The 19,769-nt window shown below is 37.7% G+C and overlaps 1 protein-coding gene across 5 annotated transcripts in view; it reads left to right on the top strand.

Moving 5' to 3' along the window:
• The window catches only part of PLCB4 (phospholipase C beta 4), a 164,911-nt gene that overhangs the window by 29,632 nt on the left and 115,510 nt on the right, over nt 1–19,769 (top strand). For all 5 annotated transcript variants that reach the window (XM_087716870.1, XM_087716868.1, XM_087716869.1 and 2 more), the window contains exon 2: nt 721–777. The gene's annotated coding sequence lies outside the window, so the exon portion shown is untranslated. The remainder of the gene's footprint in view (nt 1–720; nt 778–19,769) is intronic.

The raw sequence follows: 19,769 nt of genomic DNA, 5'->3' as shown, positions 1-19,769 counted from the left end.
AAGAACATGTCTTCTATTGATTGCTTCTCGTACCTGACCATTGTTTGCATACGTCTTGGTTGTCTAATTCTAGACCTTTATTTGCACAATCCACCTCATTTTGGATTCAAAAGCTTGTAAACATTGCCTTAATTTTAGCCTCCTAGATTGTCATTTTTACCTCTTGTATCTTTTATCCGACTGTTGGACTTCTGTCCTCAATAAAGGTTTGATATGCTTTCATTTGCTTCTGTGCTGTACTTCTGCCTTTCCGTGAGCTTTTTTTTTTTTAAAGGAAACTGTTTAAACCTTGTCTCTTGATTCTCAGATCTGCAGGGAATGATGCAAGTTATTGGTGCTTTATGCCAAATCTGAAATTTGGATTTTACTTCTAAAATGTACTAAAAACTTGATAATCTCTAATTCTTTTGATTAGAGAGATTATTTTTCCCCTTTATTATGGCAAATCTTAACGTACTATATCATTTCTATGTAATAATATTTGAACAGTATTAATTAAAATCATTGACATATTGTTTAAATAACTTAAGAGTATTAATTAGAAAGACTGAATATATGCTGAATTATTATAGTAATTAAAATTGGGATTGTACTTTTGGCTATTACTTGGTATCATTAACTGTGATGTGCCTTTAGCATTATTTGAAATATCTATTATTGGGCATTAATTTATTTTGAAATGTTGTCAATTTTAATTATTTGTTTTGTTTTGTTTTGCAGAGACAGGAACGGTTCTTCATATGCAAGTGTTTTGAAGATGTGGCCTTGATAATAAAGGTAGGTATCTACTCTTTATTCTTTGTGTTAACATGATTATTTAATCCCAAATAAAAGTGGGAACTTTTAAGGTCTCCTTATCCTTGTGGTCTCTTTGCTGCAAAAGTAATATAGTAAATCAAATTAAATTCTGGAAGATTTCTGTAGTGCTACATTGATGATTCATTTATATGGATTTAGTGTGATTAGCACGAGCTTTATTTTGATTGTAGCCTATCAGAATATGGTAGTGTGATACAATCTCCTTGATTATGCTGTTTTTCTAATACTAAAAAGGTTAGTTATGAAACAATACAAAGTAGTGGATTGTGTTATTTACAGCAACAGCCGCAACCTTTTGGGCACCAGAGACCAGTTCCGTCCCTGGAAAAACCAGAAAGGTTTTTCTGCGGACCAGAGGGGGTGTGGTTTCATGTGCTTCCTCCATCCTGCAGATGGAGCTTTGTTTGTTTGCGCGGCCCGGTTGCTGGCCGGCCGCAGACTAGTGCTGGGCCACAGACCAGGGGTTGGGGACTCCTGATTTATAGGCATTTGTGCTGGTCAAAGGGAGGGGAGAATTGATGACATATGGATATCGATGTCACAGTACAATTAATGCAACTTACTTAGATATTATGATGCAGTGATGTATGAACATCTCTTCAGTTTTATTTTAGTTCATTGTTTTGAAGTTGTTTCTTCATTGTTCCATATAAGAATCAATACAGCCTTCCTTGAGGTAGTTCGTTATGCTTCTGCCTTTGGAATATTACATTGAGTCCATCATCTTCACACACTTAGAACAGAAAGATATAACTGTTACATTATGTCATGTCCCCGTGTATGAGGTGTAACATGATTTCCTCCCCCCTATTGTGGGAGAGAGAGTTTATCTCTGTTTACATAGTATATATCATGTATTGTTTTATTGTGGTGTTGGTAGTATCAGAAGGCAGTAAAATCATCCCTAAATAATAGTAAATATAACTCCTGCTAGCTCTTCAGCTGTTAGTCTTATTTACAGAAATGAATGGTAAGCCTGAAATAGTTCTAAAATGCAGCTAGTCCCAGAGGGATCCAACAAAATATGAAGAATAATTCGGTCACGTTCTTTTCATACATACACCCATAAATATATTTTAAACTTGGAAACAGTTCAGTGTAAAGGAATAGAAAATCTCTCAATAAATATATGATTTGAAATTAGGTGTATTGGAGGCCTCTGCTTACATGTTTGGGTCCTCTCTGATCTACTTGATAAAAATACATATGGTGTGATAAAGCATAACAGGCTGTTTTGACAAGTGAAAAACGGCATTTAATGGAAATTATTCTCAAAACTTACCATATTTCTCTTTCTTCTGCACTCATGCCTTCTTCCAAGATAGAAATGTACCTCTGTCTCTGCCTGGCACTCTGCCTGGTATTCAACGGGTGCAGTGTCTTTTATAGAAATTGGTCAGTCAGAAGTAGAATATGGGCACAGTCTTTGACTGAAATGAACAGTAACATGGATTCAGACAAGTGGTCAATGACAGAGAAATTAGCTTTTATGGGGATCATACAGTATCACAAGATGGACAATCACTGAAAGAAACAGACAGTATACGTATGGATTAATGCTTGAATTTGAGAGGAAAAGATAAAGGGAGCTGTAAACAAATCTGCAAAGTCCTTTTTTCTCCCTAATCCCTATCAATTTTACTTCCTCCCCTCAGCCTTATAAACCTCAGTGCTCTGCAGTTACAGCCCTCCTGGTTGACTGCATTGAAATAAGAGAATTAAACTAATATCCTTTTGTATGTTGCTGCTTTTTGGGTAAAAAACTGATCAAACGAGTACTTTGTTTTTTTCCCCCTTTGTTTCTAACCTTTAGGTCAGAGGAACCTGGCTGGAAATTTTTACTTTGATTTGAGTTTGAATTATAATGAAATCAAATCTGAGTTTCTTTCCCTAGCATTTCCAACCGCTTTGTCTCAGTTTCACCGTTATTTAGAACTCCAGCATAGTTTTTCAAATGCAGACTTTGTTCATCCATCTGCCACCAGTTTTTGTGCCATTGACTGAGGTCATGGAGTACAGGGCTAAAGATGATTATTTATTTGACCAGGGAAATCTCTGCACCGCAGGTACTTTTCTCTGCAGCGCTGTTTATTTCTTTTTATTTGGCTAAGGAATTTTGATTCATGTAAGCAAAGAAACCAAAAATTATCACATAAAAGTGGTTGAATGTGTTTCCGAGATAAAGCAAATACCTGTGAAGAATGAAATTGAATCGGTACGGTAAAAATATAGAAGATGCCGATATAATCAAGAAGCAGATATAACAGGAATCAAATCGTGGTTGGAAGAAAAGGGATTAAAACATGCATCACTCTTATACAGTGGTTAGAAAAGCAGGAGATCAAATGAACCTAGAAAATCAAATAAACCTTGTCTTTATTTTTTAATTTCAAAGCAATAACCATAAAGAATTTTTTTCAATGGGATTGTTATAAAATGGTATATTGTCCTTCAAAAAATTGTCCTATTTCTTGACAGTCAGCTCCAGTTTTTGGAAAACATCTCTTTTTCATGAATGTACAAAGCAATAGTAGTAAACAATGTTAAAACTTGAGTTCTACTGGATTCCTATTTGGGGTATCACCCACACACCACACCGTTTGTGCTGAACCTTCCATAACAGAGAGGGAAAAAGGAATCCAAGTGGGTTGATCAGAAGAAATAAAAAAATTCAAAGGGCCAAAGCAAAAAAAGAAAACACTACCTTGTTTGGTCCAGAGTGCTTCCCAGCAATCAAGGGAGGTTAAAATTAAGGCAGGAAGATGGGGCATCTTGTAAATATGTTTTGAGGTATTAAAATTGTATGTGCATTTTTTGGTTCACGGATGCTATTCTTACTTTGCATTTCTCAGTTATTTCCTATCTGATGATTTTTAGATTTTAAGAGCTTGCAGAGTCCAGTTTAGCAGCTGGACTAAGAAATATTAATTCACTTGAACAAATATAGATACCGGCTGAAATGTCATGTCATGTCTCAAGATGGCAATCCTCTTTCTGTGCTTATTAAGAGAAGAGAGTTAGTGTAAACTTAGATCACCTCACCATCTGACACAAAATATAGATCGCCTTCTTCCCCTTTTATCTGGACTGGATTCAGGTGTTTTTGTCTGTAGTAAACCCTGTCTCTGGCTGTGCAATTTGTACTTCAGAGCTGAGCATGATAGTTTCACTCTTTCATAGTTCACTGGTAGTTTTGAGAACTTTGGAAATTGGTCCCATTTTTTTCTTCATTCCTACCTAATCAGAGAAAGAGAAATATAAAAGCCATTTCATGACTTTCATTTAGACAGTCTTTTCCGGAACTTCCAACATAATTTGTAGGAAGGAAACCTGAGCCATACACCTAAAGACCAGTGCCATTTGTTTTATCTTAGCTTAGTATGGTATATGATACAAGTCAAGTCTGGATTATTCAGTATGACGTATAAATGAACCATGGGTCAATATATGAATCCAGTCACAGTCTCACTCACAAATTCACTCCCACTGTCCTCAGATCTTTCTAGGAAAATAGAAATAAATTCCGATAAGGCCATCTTTTCACTGATAGTGCATAAGCATCTTATGCTTGGACACTAGTTTACCATACTGTGCAATATTTTCCTCTCCCCAAGATTGCAAAGCTACCTATCTGGGAACATTTCTGGCCAAGTGTATATCGATTGTTGACATAATTTTTCAGGAAAAGTTTATTAGGGATGTTAAAGTTACTCAAAGGCTTATTTGGTTGCATGCCTTCTTATGAAATGTTGGACAGATGTCTGTTCATTATTAGAAATAATACACTGTTTTTTATATTTAAATTCAAGGATGAATGGTCATAAATGCGCTCACTAATTGATTACATATCAGATGCAGTCTTTTCTTCCAACATAATTGGCACCATCCCATAGGAAATGATAGTTAGTAGTACAAAAAAAGCAATTCAGTACCCATCACATTTGGGAAATAAGAGCTTTTGAAAAGGTCAGAATAAAATATGCTCTCAATTATGCAAATGACACTTGCCACAATGATCAGCAAGCAAAAAAAAATATCAGAATTCATCTAACTATCTCATCTGTTCATGAGTTATGAACTGGATGCTTTGTTACCAACTTGTGAACATGAGAATCCTGTTAATTCAAGCCACAGTTTCTTTTAAGATAAAATAAAATCTGTTGCCAAAATATAGCAATCTGTGGTGCAGATTTTCTATTGACAGACACTAGCTAGATAAATCTTAACTTTGAGTAAATATTCATGGAATCGTTTAGTATGTGATGCAGTACAAGATCTCCTGGCTTAGAAAAGGACTATCTTTTAGAGCTTACTCAATTACAATACCTTTGCATTTGGAGGAAGTATTTAATTGGCACTTGTTTCCCATTCTAGCTCTGACGCTTAGTGGTTCTTATCTTTTAGCTTTTGTAGGATCTGAAAGACGTAAGGTCAGATTGTGGTTTTGTTCTGAGGGTCTGAATTTTTGGCTGTAAAAAATAGTTTCCCACACTTGCCAAATCAGCAACTTGGGCATTCTTGGATGTGGAGAAGCCAAAGGTTGTGTGTAGTTTCTGCTCTGTCTTTGTGTGTTAGCTTGGTTGTATGTCTATACAGTATGTTCAACATCCACAATAAATTCCTCATTTTTTGAATTATACCAGGCAGACAATTTATGCAGCATGCAATCACAGTGCTCATTATATATTAATAGGAGCCCTTGATTTGTTAAGTAGAATGACTAGATCCACAGGCAATGATTTGTTTGGGTATTTAATGAAATATTTGTTTGGTTCAGCTTATCTAGCAACATCTATGCATATTTACTGAAGTTCCGTCTGGAAGATTTAGACTCCTGTTTTTTGGAGGCTGCATAAAACACAGCAGCTGTGCGTAGAGTTGCCACATTGTGGTGTGTTGGAGTCAGCAAATTCTGACTGAACTTGGCCCAATCAGCCAAGCGGTCTTAAGTTGCTTATAAAGTAATAAAATATGGGATAATAAAGAAGCCAACCAATCATCTGAACTCCTGTACAGCTGTTAGTTAAGAGTTACAGTAGTTTCCCCAAGGTTAGCCATCACAGCTTTGCTACTTGTGGTTGCATAGAGAATGCTTTTCCAAAGAAACTTGTGCAAATAGATAGTTATCATGTATCAGATTAGATTTCTCACCTGCTCTACAGGTTTTTGTTGTGAATGAAGATTTTCATTACATTTAGAGCAGTACAAGAAAAAAAAAGGATACCCTCTGTTTCCCTCTACTTCAACTGACTTGCATCTTTCTGTTTTAATGGACTCAGTCTATGCAAGCATTTTAACTTTCACTGCAGGCTTGTAATTTGCTGCTTGCTGATGGTGACAAGTAGCTACTAGTCCCCAAAAGGCAAATTGTATAGTGCTATGGTAAATATATGCTTTATGTGTTCTTGCTTGAAGACTTTAAATAGCTGCTTGATAGAGCAACAGTTTTAGATGATATATAACTCTAAGCCTAATGTGATTTACTGGAATTTTAGGTGATATGCAAAACTACCTAGTGTGGTTTGGCATTAATATGAAGTAAATCAGAGTAGCTTATGTAGCAAAGTGGTTGCTTTGGTGTCATATTATTAAGCTAGTGTCAACATTTAAGGTTGGTATAAAGGTAGAAGCTGGAGATGTGAGAATCAGCGGGACTCAGGCCATTGTACACAGAACTTACCAGTGTCAGAATCTGTTAGCCCTGTGAGATAGTCCAGACAAGAAGCACAACCAAGAGTACTAGCTCTATTTTTATTTTAAAGTTAGATTTTAAAAATCTTGCAATACTGAAACACTTTCTCCCCTCTTTTCCTTTTACTCTCTGTAAAACTAGGGAGAGTCCCCTTCTGAAGTGTTTCCCACACTCTTCCCCTTTCTGTGTGCTGGTTGTCCTGTCTGTGGCTCTCCCTCCTGTCTCTTAAGGCCTTTCCTAAACACCAGCGGGGGCAGGAGAGAAGGAATGGTTGTGCATGAGTGGTGGGTACGCGCGCCTACCACTTGCACAAATGGAGTGCAAGCACATACGCTCACCCATTGCGTGCACAAAAGAGGATGCACATGCCCACATGCTCACCCACCACTTCAGTGACACACATGCGCTCAAGGACCAGTAATGGGTCAAGGCCTAGGAGTTGGGGACCCCTGCATTACAGAACCCCTCTGAGAATCCCTCAGCACATAATTCCTTTTTATGGCCAGAATCCCAAGGGATTCTGTTGAAGTAATTTCAGACTTTCATGTTTAATTCTCATTAGCTGCCCTAGCTCCTAGTTACCCCTTTAGCTAATCTTGCTAAGCCGGGTAAGACAGGAATGCAGGGCCTGCTAATTATGGATAAGGTTACTCTAAGCAACTGTTCAATCAAAGTCCAAGAGGGAATGTAGCATCAGCTCCTATGGAAGTTCTTTGTCTGAAATAAATGAGTACTGAAACCAGAGCACTCCTAGAATTGGAGAATTCATTATGTCTGCCCATGAAGGCAGTCAGTTTTTGACTCCAGTGTGTATATGATTAGTTTGTGCATGATTGTGTTGGTTAAGTTGCAGGGATTAAAATCTTCCTTTAGGCATTGATTTGTAAATGTGATAATTACTGCTGCCACTGCATGAAATACAACTTAATGAATTCAGAAGCTTTATCCATGGAGATTCTTGATACATTTGGCTGGCTTTACAAATTGCTTAATAGTAGTTAGTTTGCTTATGCAATGTCTACCCTTACCCTCTCAATTCTTTACAAATCTACATATTGATTACACACTTGTAGGTGGTTTTTGTATGGTATTTAATCAATTAGTGGAATGTTGGTTCGGTTGTCAGAAAGATCTACCAGCTTTAACTATAAGTTATCATGTCAGAGTGAACAGTGTGGTTCCTTAGACATCTGCAACCCTTGATGTGAAATGTCTGAAGATATCAAAACAAAGTACTCAGCATTTTAAAGTGAAGTCAGCCTTTTGGTATTTGTTTTGTGGATCCTGGGTAGATTAAATTAAAGCCCCAGTAAATACTAAAGTAAATCTTATATTTCTTTTTTCTCTAATTACTGTATATTTCATAACTGGCAATCTAGCTGGCGTAACACGACAATTATGATCCAGTACACTTTTTTCAGGATCTGGTTTATTTTGAAGAGGTGTTCTCTTTCTTTCTCTATGTCTACGTGTTAAATAATGGGACCTGAGCCTTTGAAATTTTTATATACCCTATAGATGTTTTAAAATAATTCCGTTTATAGAAAAACTTGTGCTACAAACACAGAGTGGAGCCTGAGACACACACATATATTTTTAATTCTGAGTACCCATCCATTACAGAAGTCTTAACTTCTAAGAACAACAATTTCAGTAACAAAAGTTGGGGTTGTTGGGGAAAGATGACATCCCTTGTGGCAGAATATAGCTTTAATTTACTTCCCAGGGTTTATACATAGCTTTTCTCAACTATGTGGCATAAATGATTTCATCAGACACCTCTTTCAAGTCACAATATGTATGTAAGCTGTCACTGCTACACTGAATTTAACTTAGCTATGATTTCAAGTTGGTTTGTTTCAAAACTGGCCTTTAGCCCCTTGAGTTTGCAAGCCAAATTTAGCCTGAAAGCAATTCCATAGAACCACCTGTATACTCACCTTCAACCCCTCACATTGTGGTTTTAAAGTGTCTTGCAGTTACTTTTGCTTCTGCTACTTCTGAATCCTAGAAAATACCACCAGTAGGAAATAGGACTGCTCATAAAATCTGGAGCACTGCAGCAGTTTGAGAGGGGAAAAAAAGATTGTACTGTCCTGCTAATTGGATGGACTGGAAGTCTGAAAATAAATGATGTCATAAGATCAAACCTGTTCAGAGCTGATTCCCAAATGGTGCAAGCCTTTATTGTGGAAATGGTCTAAAAATAAACCCATATATGCCTTTGATTGGGCAGGGAGGAGGGAGACTGCATTTATACCTGTGAAGACAGTCTCTGCTTTTGGCTTGCCTTTAACTCCTCTTACGTATATGCTGATGCATATAACTTGCCTACTTATTCAGTTAAAATCTTTTGGGGTGTGGCTAGTAATTTGCGAACAGTATACCTAAATATGATCCAGATTATTACAGAACGTTGGGTTTACCATTCCATGATTGAACAAACTGGGATAATGAGTTCTCCAAAATAAGCAGGTCTGGGAACAGGGAACAGGGTTCTATTAGGTTTGGGTCAGGATTTCTCCGTAACCAGTGAGGAGAGGGAACAGGATTTTTAACTACGTACATTAGATAAAATCCTTCCCAATTACACAAAGCAATATGCAGTAATTCAGCTATCTGTATTATGGCTAGGTAAATTAGGTAAAACACATATTTTTTTTCTAAGTTGTAGGATGCAAGAAGGGAAATCTATGTGTTGGGTCAGTCAGTGTTGCTTGGCATAGCTTTGGTTCTCTTTGAATCAGAAAAGATGCTGCTTTTTCTGTGTGACTGCTTCATCAGCTGTCTCTGTGTGTTTGTATAGCCCTATTCTTAGCTGTTTCACAGCCCCATGACATACAGTAGGAACAGATCAAAATTAGAAATCTACGTTTTAAGAAGTCAACCCTTCCTCAGTGTCTTTTTATTGGGCTTCATTTAATGTTCATATTGGTATTTAAGAGGTCCAGATCCATGTTGATCTGGATGGCAAAAAATAAAATATTGCTATGCAGCAGGCAAGTCGGTTTTGCTTCTCTTTAAATTCAGTAGAGGCATACAGTAGTAAGGCATATTACTTTTGCATTTAAGATGCATGGCAGATAACATGGTCTAATGTTCTCATTTAGCAGCTCCAGAATTTACATAGTAAGCAGGAAAGGGCAAGTGGGTGGAAATTTTGCTGTAGTGTTCAAAAGCATGCAACAGTGATTTTAACAGTATTGATTTTATATTTCTCCTGACCTGTTTTCCAATAAGAATATTTATTTTTTGTTTCAGATATTTTTTTTAACAAAACTCTCTACAACTTGCAACAAGACTCTGTTGCTGAGGGATATTGAGTTCTGGATCGCCACAAAATTTAGAAAGTTCATAAATTTCCTTTAGTTTGTAGATTTCCAGAGCAAGAAAGTCTTTTGTTGTAATAATAAGTAATGCATTAGGTCTCTAGTTGTAGAACAAGTTCTTTGGTAAGCAGATGTTCTCAGTTGCTAATGTTTCTTTTTTGGAGCATATACTCCTACTCTCTTTAAATGAAGGACTTAATTTTCCTTAATAATTCATAGTTCAGGTATCTGCTTTTAGTAGATGAGAGGCATAAGTCAACTGGGAACAATGTGGTCCTTTCTGGATCAATTATGGCTTACATACACAAAATACAGACTATTCAGAGATGATTTTGTGCTAGTTTTGTGGGCATAATTGGTATTCTTAGATTAAATTTTGAGAACTCATTATCCCAGGTCATACTGTCTTAAATGGTACAGGTTTTATCCAGGGATATCATTTCTATTAACTTGATTCCAGATTAAATTTAGGTCTGAAGGTTTGTTTTGGATCTTGGTACGGATGCAAGAGTTCAGTTCATGGACCATAAAGTACAATTACATACATTTAACAGGATATTATTTCAAAGTTAGTCAACACTAATCAGTACCTAAAGAATTTGTCTTCTGTTCTACACACAGGGAAGGAGAGCTTTTATGTTCTACCTAATGTCAATTTTGCCACTGACATATAAAAAAAAACACGCATAAGGTACATTCAGGACAATGCTATTTGTCCTATACTGATTCTGATGAGGCATAAACGAGCAAAAGGGCAAGTTGCTTTTCTCAGCTTCACTTGGACATGCCTTGGATTTGTTGTATTTCCCAGTAGCTTGAAAAGTTGTTGACTTTCTAATTTCTAATATTTTATGTGGTATCAGTACAATACTCTGAAGAAACAGTGTGACTGTCTTTTCAAGTCCTTGCCATGTCTTCCAGTATCTTGACACTTGCGCAAAGCTGCAATGCTATGCATACTTATGTTGGAATATTCACAGTGGAATAGGTCTGCATATGCAAGATTGCATAGCAAAATCCAATATTTTTTAAGCTGCAGTCCTCAATACCTTTTGAACAAAGGTCATAATAGTAGAATTTAAAAAGTGCAAAATTCTTACCATAAAACCAATCAGTTACAGAATTTTGTTAAAAGATATATGCAGATATAGAAACCACTCCTTTAAATGTATGTTTCAGAGAAAGTAAACCAATTAAATGTCCTTCCATGGACGAAATAAATTCTTTAGTGACATTCAAATTCAACCATATCAGTTTCTCAATTAATATATTTCTTACCCCTAATTAATTTCTAAGGCAGTGTGTTGATCCAAATATTTTCTCTAAAACAGTTCCCCTAATTACCTTTGACTCATTAATCATCACACCATCCAATAAAATTAAACATGCATTCAATCTTGAATAGCACATGACTGGCAATTTCCTTTGGTTGGTGGGGGAATTATGTTGGAAATTATTATGAGTGCAGATGATTGATAGGCCATCAATTTTCTGTCTTGCCTTCCATTCCTTGGGGGGAAAAACCCGAAGAAAAATTTATAACCCAAAATGCTGGTGGCCCAGAATATATCAGATATACTCTGAAAGGAATCTTTACTTATCAATTCAAGACCCCCTCAAGAGATAAAGAAATAGCTACCCTCATTTCAGCTAATATAGATTGACCAACTAAGAGTCTTTTTCTGCACAAGAAGGAAAATGAAAATGATCCTCTTCGAGATCATTGGAGCTTTCACTTGGCAGTGTGTCAACTCTGCTGAAGTCCCTTTAGATTAAAAGAAAAAAAAAGTCTCAACTCTCTCAAGCTGCTTCATGGTAAATTGGTGGTGCTTTCAGTGGAATCCCCACAAAATTGTTTCATTGTTTATGACTGCCCAAAGGATTTTAAGACTAATAGTTAACTCCCCTTTATTTCCCTGCAGTTTCCTAGAAAAGGGTAAATGGATTTTAAGTAGATTCAGAATTATGCCAGATTAAGTAACAATTTCTGACAGTTTTATCAGGTAGACCACACAAGAAACACAACCAGATAAACTAATTTACTTTACAGTATTGTAAAGTTACATTAGCAAGTCTGAAATTACAATCTCATTCCCCCCCATCTGAAATCTTTACAGACCTATAACTTAATGAAGGCGCCTTCTGAGTTTCTTGCTCCACACACTATGCAGTTGTGGGTTATGCTGCCTCTTATCTGACTGTTCCTTGGGTAGCATCTCTTCATCTCATCTTCCAAGGTCTTTCTCACATACTTGTACAATTTCTGAGATGATGGTGAAACAGAAATAAATTTTCTTCAAGTTCTAGTTTCTTTAATTCCCATTTCTCTCAATTACAATTTCTCCTGTTATACATACTATAGGACAAACTAATATCTGTGGATTATGGGTAGGTCTGTATGTCACTAAGTCAAAAACTTATTTATCTGTGTCCAGTGGAATAATTGGGGTTTAGTGCTATTAGATAATGTCTCCCCCCCCTGCATTATGGGTAGTTTGGAGAAGTAGGGGAGAGGGCAAAGAATGGAAATATTTAGCTTGACTTTATCCTGCAAATCTGAATGTACTTTAAGCAGGTCAAGTTTACCTATGATGTACTTGTTGGGATCATATAATGTCTGTGGCAATAAATTGATGAATTGCCCATAGGAAAGAAAGTTTGCCTTTACAAATACGGGATATAGATCTCCTCTGTCTTCTTCCGCCAACTTCAGTTACTAGGCAAGCATGTAATTATTTGACACTGTCTTGAATGACTTGACTGATGTAAACCAGCAGTTTTGAAGATTAATGCAACTCACATAATTCTAGGACGCTTATGTATTGTATCTTGAAGGTCACCTTTTGTGTCAACAATCTCTAGGAAAATCCCAGCTTTTAATTTCACTTGGCAACCTAATATGCAAAACTTGCTAAGATATTGTGTATACAAATAGATTTAGATATTTTTATGTTTTAATCAGCTGCATTTGTACGTGCACAATGCACAATATGTATGTCAGCGTACTTTTGTTACCTGTTGTGATTACACAAACATTTTTGTACAGGTAGTTCTTGGCTTATGATCATTCGTTTAGTGTCTGTTTAAAGTTACAATGGCACTGAAGAAATGATACTTACAAGCATTCCTTCAATTCCAGCCATTGCAGCATCCTGCATTATCAAGTTTTCTGATATTCCCTGGTCAATTTCCAATAGTCAGTGAAGATGTCAACGGGAAGTTGGAAGTTGTGGTCTTATGAGGTCCTAATTGCTGTTGTAAGCCAAGCACCACCAGTAAAATTTATTATTTATTATTATAAATTGAGGTTCAAATTTACTCTTATTGAAATTTATGGCATTTCCATAAGTTTCTAATTAAAAAGATTTCTGCCTTTTTGTTTCTTGTTCTTGCATACCCATAAGTTCTTGTTTTGTAAGCTAAGAAGCCAGGATTCCTTCTGCATACTGAAAGAGAAGATAGATCATGCAGGCTCTATAGATGAATCTGATTCATTGCAGGACAGTAATACTTGCTGTGAGATGTTGCTTTCCTTGATAAATAGCAATTATTATTCTATGGCATGTCAGTCTTCTGGTAGGATTAGTTTATGATGTTGAATGATCAAAGAAAAGATATTTAGCAACATCCCCATTTTTCAGGTTAGACTTTGTTCCCTCCCTTGAATGAGAGTTCTTAATGCAAAAGTGCATGCAATAAGGATCTCTTACTTCATTTTCAACCATGCCATCAGGTGGAGGGATCATTAAGTGCTTTATAATTAGATATATTTGTCAATGCAATACTTTAAGAAGCTTAATTTATTACATAGTCATGCCTTTTAAAAAATAAATGAGGATATCTTATTTTTTTTTTTTTAAATCCATGCATGTAAGCTCAAGTAAAACAGTGAGGGGGAGTAGAGCAATAAAAAGAAAAAGAAAGATCTTTGAAATGGAATAACATGAGGAGCTATATGATGGATGTCCAGGGGAATACATGGATCTTTCCATTAAAGTCAGAGAAGCAGGGGAGAGATGGCAGCGGCAGAAAAGGAAATTCTTGGAGAACAACACAGATCACAAAACGGGAGGCAGCAGCCTCAGCCATGTGATGCACCCAGAGGCAAATTTCCAACTCGGTCAACTCAGAAGGCCTTTTAGCTGGGTGACACTGAAAGATTTTCCACAGCTGAGGCTGCCTGCTGCCGGACTGGGCCTACTTACCTGTGTGCGGTGAAAAAGGCGATCCAGCCATAAAGGAAAAAGGAATCTGAGAAAAGGTAAAATGCAACATTGCTTGGAAGAAGAAAAAGCCCACTCACCCCCCCCCCAGGATTTGTCACAGACAGGCTATTCATGTGCTCGCGTGTTAGAGGTAGAGATGCAATATTAGAGCTGTAAATGCAATGAGAGTATGCAGCAGCCTCACACAATCCAGAATTGTTAATGCATAATGTCAGGAAAATTAGGCAGAGATAAGAGGGAAGGACGAAGAAGCAATTTAACATGCAAACCTAGCATGCTGATTCCTTTGCTTCAAGCTGGGGAACCTTGGCTCCATCCTGGGTGATAGTTCAAATGGGCGGTGGGGATGTCAGCATGTCAAAGATGAAAATGTGTGTTTACTTGTTTAACTATTATATACCTAGGCTTGTTTCTTGAGGTACTTCATGCTGCAACACATTGCCTTTTGTATACATTATTTTTCCGTGCAGTTGTCTTGCAGCATTGGTTTCTGAGCTAAGGAGAGCAGGCAACAATAAGCACATGATTTAATAGAAAAAATAATCTTAGAATTAGCTCTATGTGATTGGGTTGTGTTATTATTATATCTTTATTAAACTTTTTTTTTAGAAAAGGAAAAATAAGACATACAAGGAGAAAGAACAAAGAAGCCCCAAAACAGGAAATCAGAGTGAATAAACAGGGAATTTACAAGTATCATAGAATTAGGTTAACATTTTGAATCCCTGCAATATTTGCAGTAGCTAAATTTGATATATAGTTTTAAAAAACAGCACATAATTCTAAAATCCTAAATAATATATGTATATCAATAACAATAATCAGCATGATATAAGATAAAATAAGATTAACAGTTGTAGTAATTTCTGTCTGAGGAACTGAATGCATTAAGAGAAAGGTAAATTTGTATGTAAAATTATATTTCAAAAGCAGTTGAGTTGAATTCTATGTCAGATTTGCTTTTGAAATATGAAGCCTCGAGGTGTATTCCCCCAGTTTAATTAGCCATTTTTCTGCATTCTTTTTAATAGTTTGAGCATCGTATCCTTACAACAACTATCGTGTACAAAGCTTGTTCAGTATATTTCTTGGAATGCAGGGTGGGAAAATTCAATATGCTATTTTGTTGAATAACAATTATTCCTTGGAATCATACAACATTCTACACTGTAATCAATAAACCATATTAACATAATGTGAATATTATGTTTTTTCTAGTTAGTTTAGATGAAACTTTAGGATTTAATCTGAAATTGCCATTCTGATGCCCTTTTTCACATTTTACTTCAAATATCATAATCTCCCAACCAATATGCAGGAATCAGCATGGCAATGACCAAGGGCCATGGGTAACTGAATAATGGCATGTGTAATGCTTATTTTTTGGTTAACAGTTGATTTATTATGCAGTTGATTCATATATAGCTGTCTAAATCCTGTTTAAAGATAACAGATGAGATAGTCGCAGGAAGGTTTTTGATTAATTATCAGTAAAGTAATTCTAAATTGAAATCTTGTTAGAATTCTAATAGAATTCAAGAGCAACATCAATTAGGATCTTTTTCATTTTGACAAAAATATCCCTGTCTTCTCTTTTAATATCCATAACTCTGTTAATAAGGAGGAAGCTGGCCAGTTCTTGTTTTTTTATTGTCTTGTCAGCATCTGCAGGGTTTATATAGAAAGGCACAACATATTTTTATTACTGTTTATGTATTTTGATGAAAAGGCCAGCCAGAAACAAGAAAAAACGTAGCTGAGTTTAAAGGGGAAAATGTGCCTAGCAGAAATGATTTATAAAAGCTGCATAAAAATACAGGGATTCTTTCTGATAATATGACCATTTTGGATTAACTGTTACAGTTGATCAGATTTAAGTTAGGATAGGTATAAGAACCCAAGTCATTTCTCCATAGTGAGGGGAGGAGTATCCAGGATGGTTTGCCCTTGTCCTCTCTTTGATTGAACTGAGTTCAGATAAGCTCTTTTGGACACGCCCTGGTCACCAGGTATTGCCCAGTTATCGACTCAGTCCCAAAACTGGACGGTTTGCCATCCTGGATCTCCTGGAATATTGAGAAAAATATTGAAAACTGAACAGAAAAATAGAAATTGCCTCCCTGCTGCTAAGATCAGCCTCCTCCGGATCAGATAGCTCCCTGGTGGGGTAAGGAGGACTGCCACAAGCCCTCAGGGGCGGCACGCTGCCCAGGCCACAGGGTCACTCAGTGAGGACTTCTGCCGGGCAAGCTAGAAACACAAAGGCACAAGCCTTTTCAAGGCAAGCCTTGCCACGGAGGCTCTACTGGCGCCGGAGCGCTCTGCCGCTCCCCGCAAGGGTCGAGCAGCAAACCGCAGCTTTTCCAAGCACCGCAGAGCGCCCACGCCGCTCCCACATGGTTTGACTCATTGGAGAGGCCACAAGCGAGAGTCCGGCTACAGCGGCATCAGAAGGAGGCAGGAGACAAGAAAAACCAGCGGCAAGGGCGCGCAGCAGCTCCTAGGAGCACAAGCCACTTGGAAAAGCACTTTTAAAGGCAGTGCCTTTTTTTTTGGCATGTGGTGCCATTTTGAAGCCGGGAGGAAACACGACACAAGATGGCGGCACCCAGCAGCTCCAAAGAAGCCGGCATGACCCAGGTAGCTGCATCAATGGCCAGCAGCCCCACCGGAGGGGCAGAGGATCACCCATCCAGAGGGTGCCCAGAAGGGGGGGACCCCAGAGGCTGCCCAGAAGGGAGGGGGAGCAAAGGCTAGAGCCAAGAAGAAGCACCTTTCCCCCAGGGCAGAGTTAGAGGCAGAGGGTGGTCCCAAGCTTTCCAAACCTTCTAAGTATGACAAGCGAAGGCACCAGAATCTGGAGCGGATCTGCAAGAAGGCAGGCAGCCAATAGACTACCCCAGGCCCGGGAACAGAGGGGAAGGCTCCTGGGATTTCTTTAACCAGCGTGGCCACACAGGAGGACTCTGCCTTGCAGGCAAGGATCCCTATTGACACTTCAGGCCTTTGGGGCTCTGCTCAGGAGTGGCAATCCCCCCCACTGCATCGCTGGGAACAGCTCTGCCCACGGGACTACCATCTCTGGGATTTCCCCCTGCACAGGTGGGCATGGGCACCAGCCAGCAACCCCCCTTAGGGATACCCAACTTTCAGGACTTGCTGATGTGTACCTTCCAGCATTGCATGGTAAAAATGTGAAGTGTGGTAGTTGTTCATAGATATGTAGAGTTAGTCCTCCATTTACAACAGTTCATTTAGTGACTGTTCAAAGTTACAACGGCATTGAAAAAAGTGATTTTTTCCACACTTATGATCACTGCATCATCCCTATGGTCACGTGATTGATATTCGGATGCTTGGCAACTGACTCACATTTATGACGGTTGCAGTGTCCTGGTGTCATGTGATCAGCTTTTGCCACCTTCTGACAAGCAAAGTCAATGGGGAAATCAGATTCATTTAACAACCATGTTACTAATTTAACAACTGCAATGATTCAGTTAACAAATGTGACAAGAAAAGTTGAAAAGTGCGGCAAAGCTCACTTAACAAATTTCTCACTTAGCAACATAAATTTTGGGCTCAATTGTCATACATACTACCTGTATCTAGAGATACCTCGCCTCTGTTGTGCGTGGAAGAAGACATAATCACTGCATTAGCAATACAAAAGGGAGGGCTTTATATGCATGTCTCCATTTTTGAAAGCCCCCTTTCAAAGGCCTTACACTTCCCTAGAGTCTCCTAATTGTGGCTGGTATGATCAGAAGGCAGATGTGATAATAATGGAACTCTGATGTCACATTAAATGTAAAGATTCCCCTCGCACATATGTGCTACTCGTTCTCGACTCTAGGAGGCAAGTGCTTATCTCTGTTCAAAGCCGAAGAGCCAGCGCTGTCTGAAGACGTCTCCATGGTCATGTGGCTGGCATGACTAAATGGTGAAGGTGCACGGAACGCTGTTACCTTCCCACCAAAGGTGGTTCCTATTGTTCTACTTTTTACATGCTTTCGAACTGCTAGGTTGGCAGAAGCTGGGACAAGTAATGGGAGCTCACTCCATTTCTGATTGACAAGCTCAACGTCTTAGCCACTGAGCCACCAAGTCCCTTTGACAGATACATTAGGAACACACAGAATGCAGATTTTATTGGCATAGACCTGGAAGTGAGATCTCCACAGTTATTGCCTCAACTCTATGAAAACTTGTTTGAAGGATGGTATTCCTTACGTGCATATATTTTCTTTACCATGAGTCCTGTGACAAACCTGCCTGTTATGGACATTACTCATCCATAATGCTAATTTTTATGAGGTTTCTGTGATTTTTGCCTTGTATGCTGCATGAATCCAGCATTATGGGTTACTTAATAAACTATTCTCAAATGATGGTGTCTATGTGACTTATAGCAGTAGCTTTTATATTTGGACATAGGTAACCTCCTTGAACAATTCAGGTTTATTCATTTTAATATTATAAAACAATTGGATGACAATTCTTTATGCATTTCTTTTAGAATATCTTTATATCACCCTGACCACTGGTACCAGTTTCAGAGGAGTATAGTATTGAATTCATCAAAAGTGATAAAGTAATCCTTTCGAAATCTTTCTTTTTGTCTTATACATTATATATGTCTTATGTATATGTATGTGTGAAAACTAGTTTGGTGTAGTTCTTAAGGTATCAAACTGAAAATCAGGATATCTTGAGTTCTAGTCCTGCCTTGGGCACAAAGCTAACTGGGTGACCTTGAGCCAGTCACTCAGCCCTAGGAAGAAGGCAATGCAATCCACTTCTGAAAAACCTGAGCAAGTTGCAGGGATTTGTTCAGACATTCTCCAAGAATTGGACATCGTTGAATAGAAGAAGAAAAAAGCATAATAATATGTATGCACACGCACACACACATATGACTTTTCTCTGAAAATAGTGTCCATTATCTAACAACTGCTTAATTGTTAGCTTTTGAAAGAGACCTTTTTATAGGGGAGTGGAAGAATACAAATATGGTTGGAGCCATATCAGCAGTAGATTTCATGCTAGAACAAAGTAACTCTTTGTTACATTTTGTGTTGTTGACTTGTTTCAATGTAGATTCAATCTCTGATTAGTGATTTGGAAGTGAAAATAATAGGTAGTCCGTATTTACCCAACACAGTTATGACATTTGTGAAAATGCTTTTTGAGGTCACTGTGTTTACCAGTTCCTTGTACTAAAGTTTTTCATCATGCCTTCAATTTTAGCTGGAGCCCATGACCATTAGGGAAAAATTAATATGCTGCAATGGAGCATATTTCTTTCATAAACATCATGGGGTAATTATTTTTCCAAATTATTTTTAATGTTAGGTATTTCCAGTGAGCATGAAAGCTAAATGCACCATAGTAGCTGTCTTTGTGACTGAACTATGACTTAATTAGACAAGTTGTTTAGAGGATCATTTGCAGTTATGTTAAAGTAAAATCTTTGAAGTATCATCAAAATGGTGATAAAGGGGGAAAGAAGAGATACCTGTCACACAGACCAATTCCTCTGTGAGCTTCTGAATCTTCCCACCACTTGACTGTAGAGCAGTTAGAATGGAAAGTCCTTTCAGCTACTGGCATGTTTTTAGGTCAAGCTGAATTTTCTTTGTAGTTCCTTTCTAACAGTCCAGTTCTATGGGGTATATTCTGAAGTACACTGGTGCTTTCATC

This window comes from Thamnophis sirtalis, unplaced genomic scaffold (assembly GCF_051295495.1).
Source record: "Thamnophis sirtalis isolate CommonGarterSnake01/CBP01778 unplaced genomic scaffold, rThaSir2_p1.2 scaffold_5, whole genome shotgun sequence".
Taxonomy (NCBI): Eukaryota; Metazoa; Chordata; class Lepidosauria; order Squamata; family Natricidae; genus Thamnophis; species Thamnophis sirtalis.
This window is presented reverse-complemented; position numbering and strand designations above follow the sequence as displayed.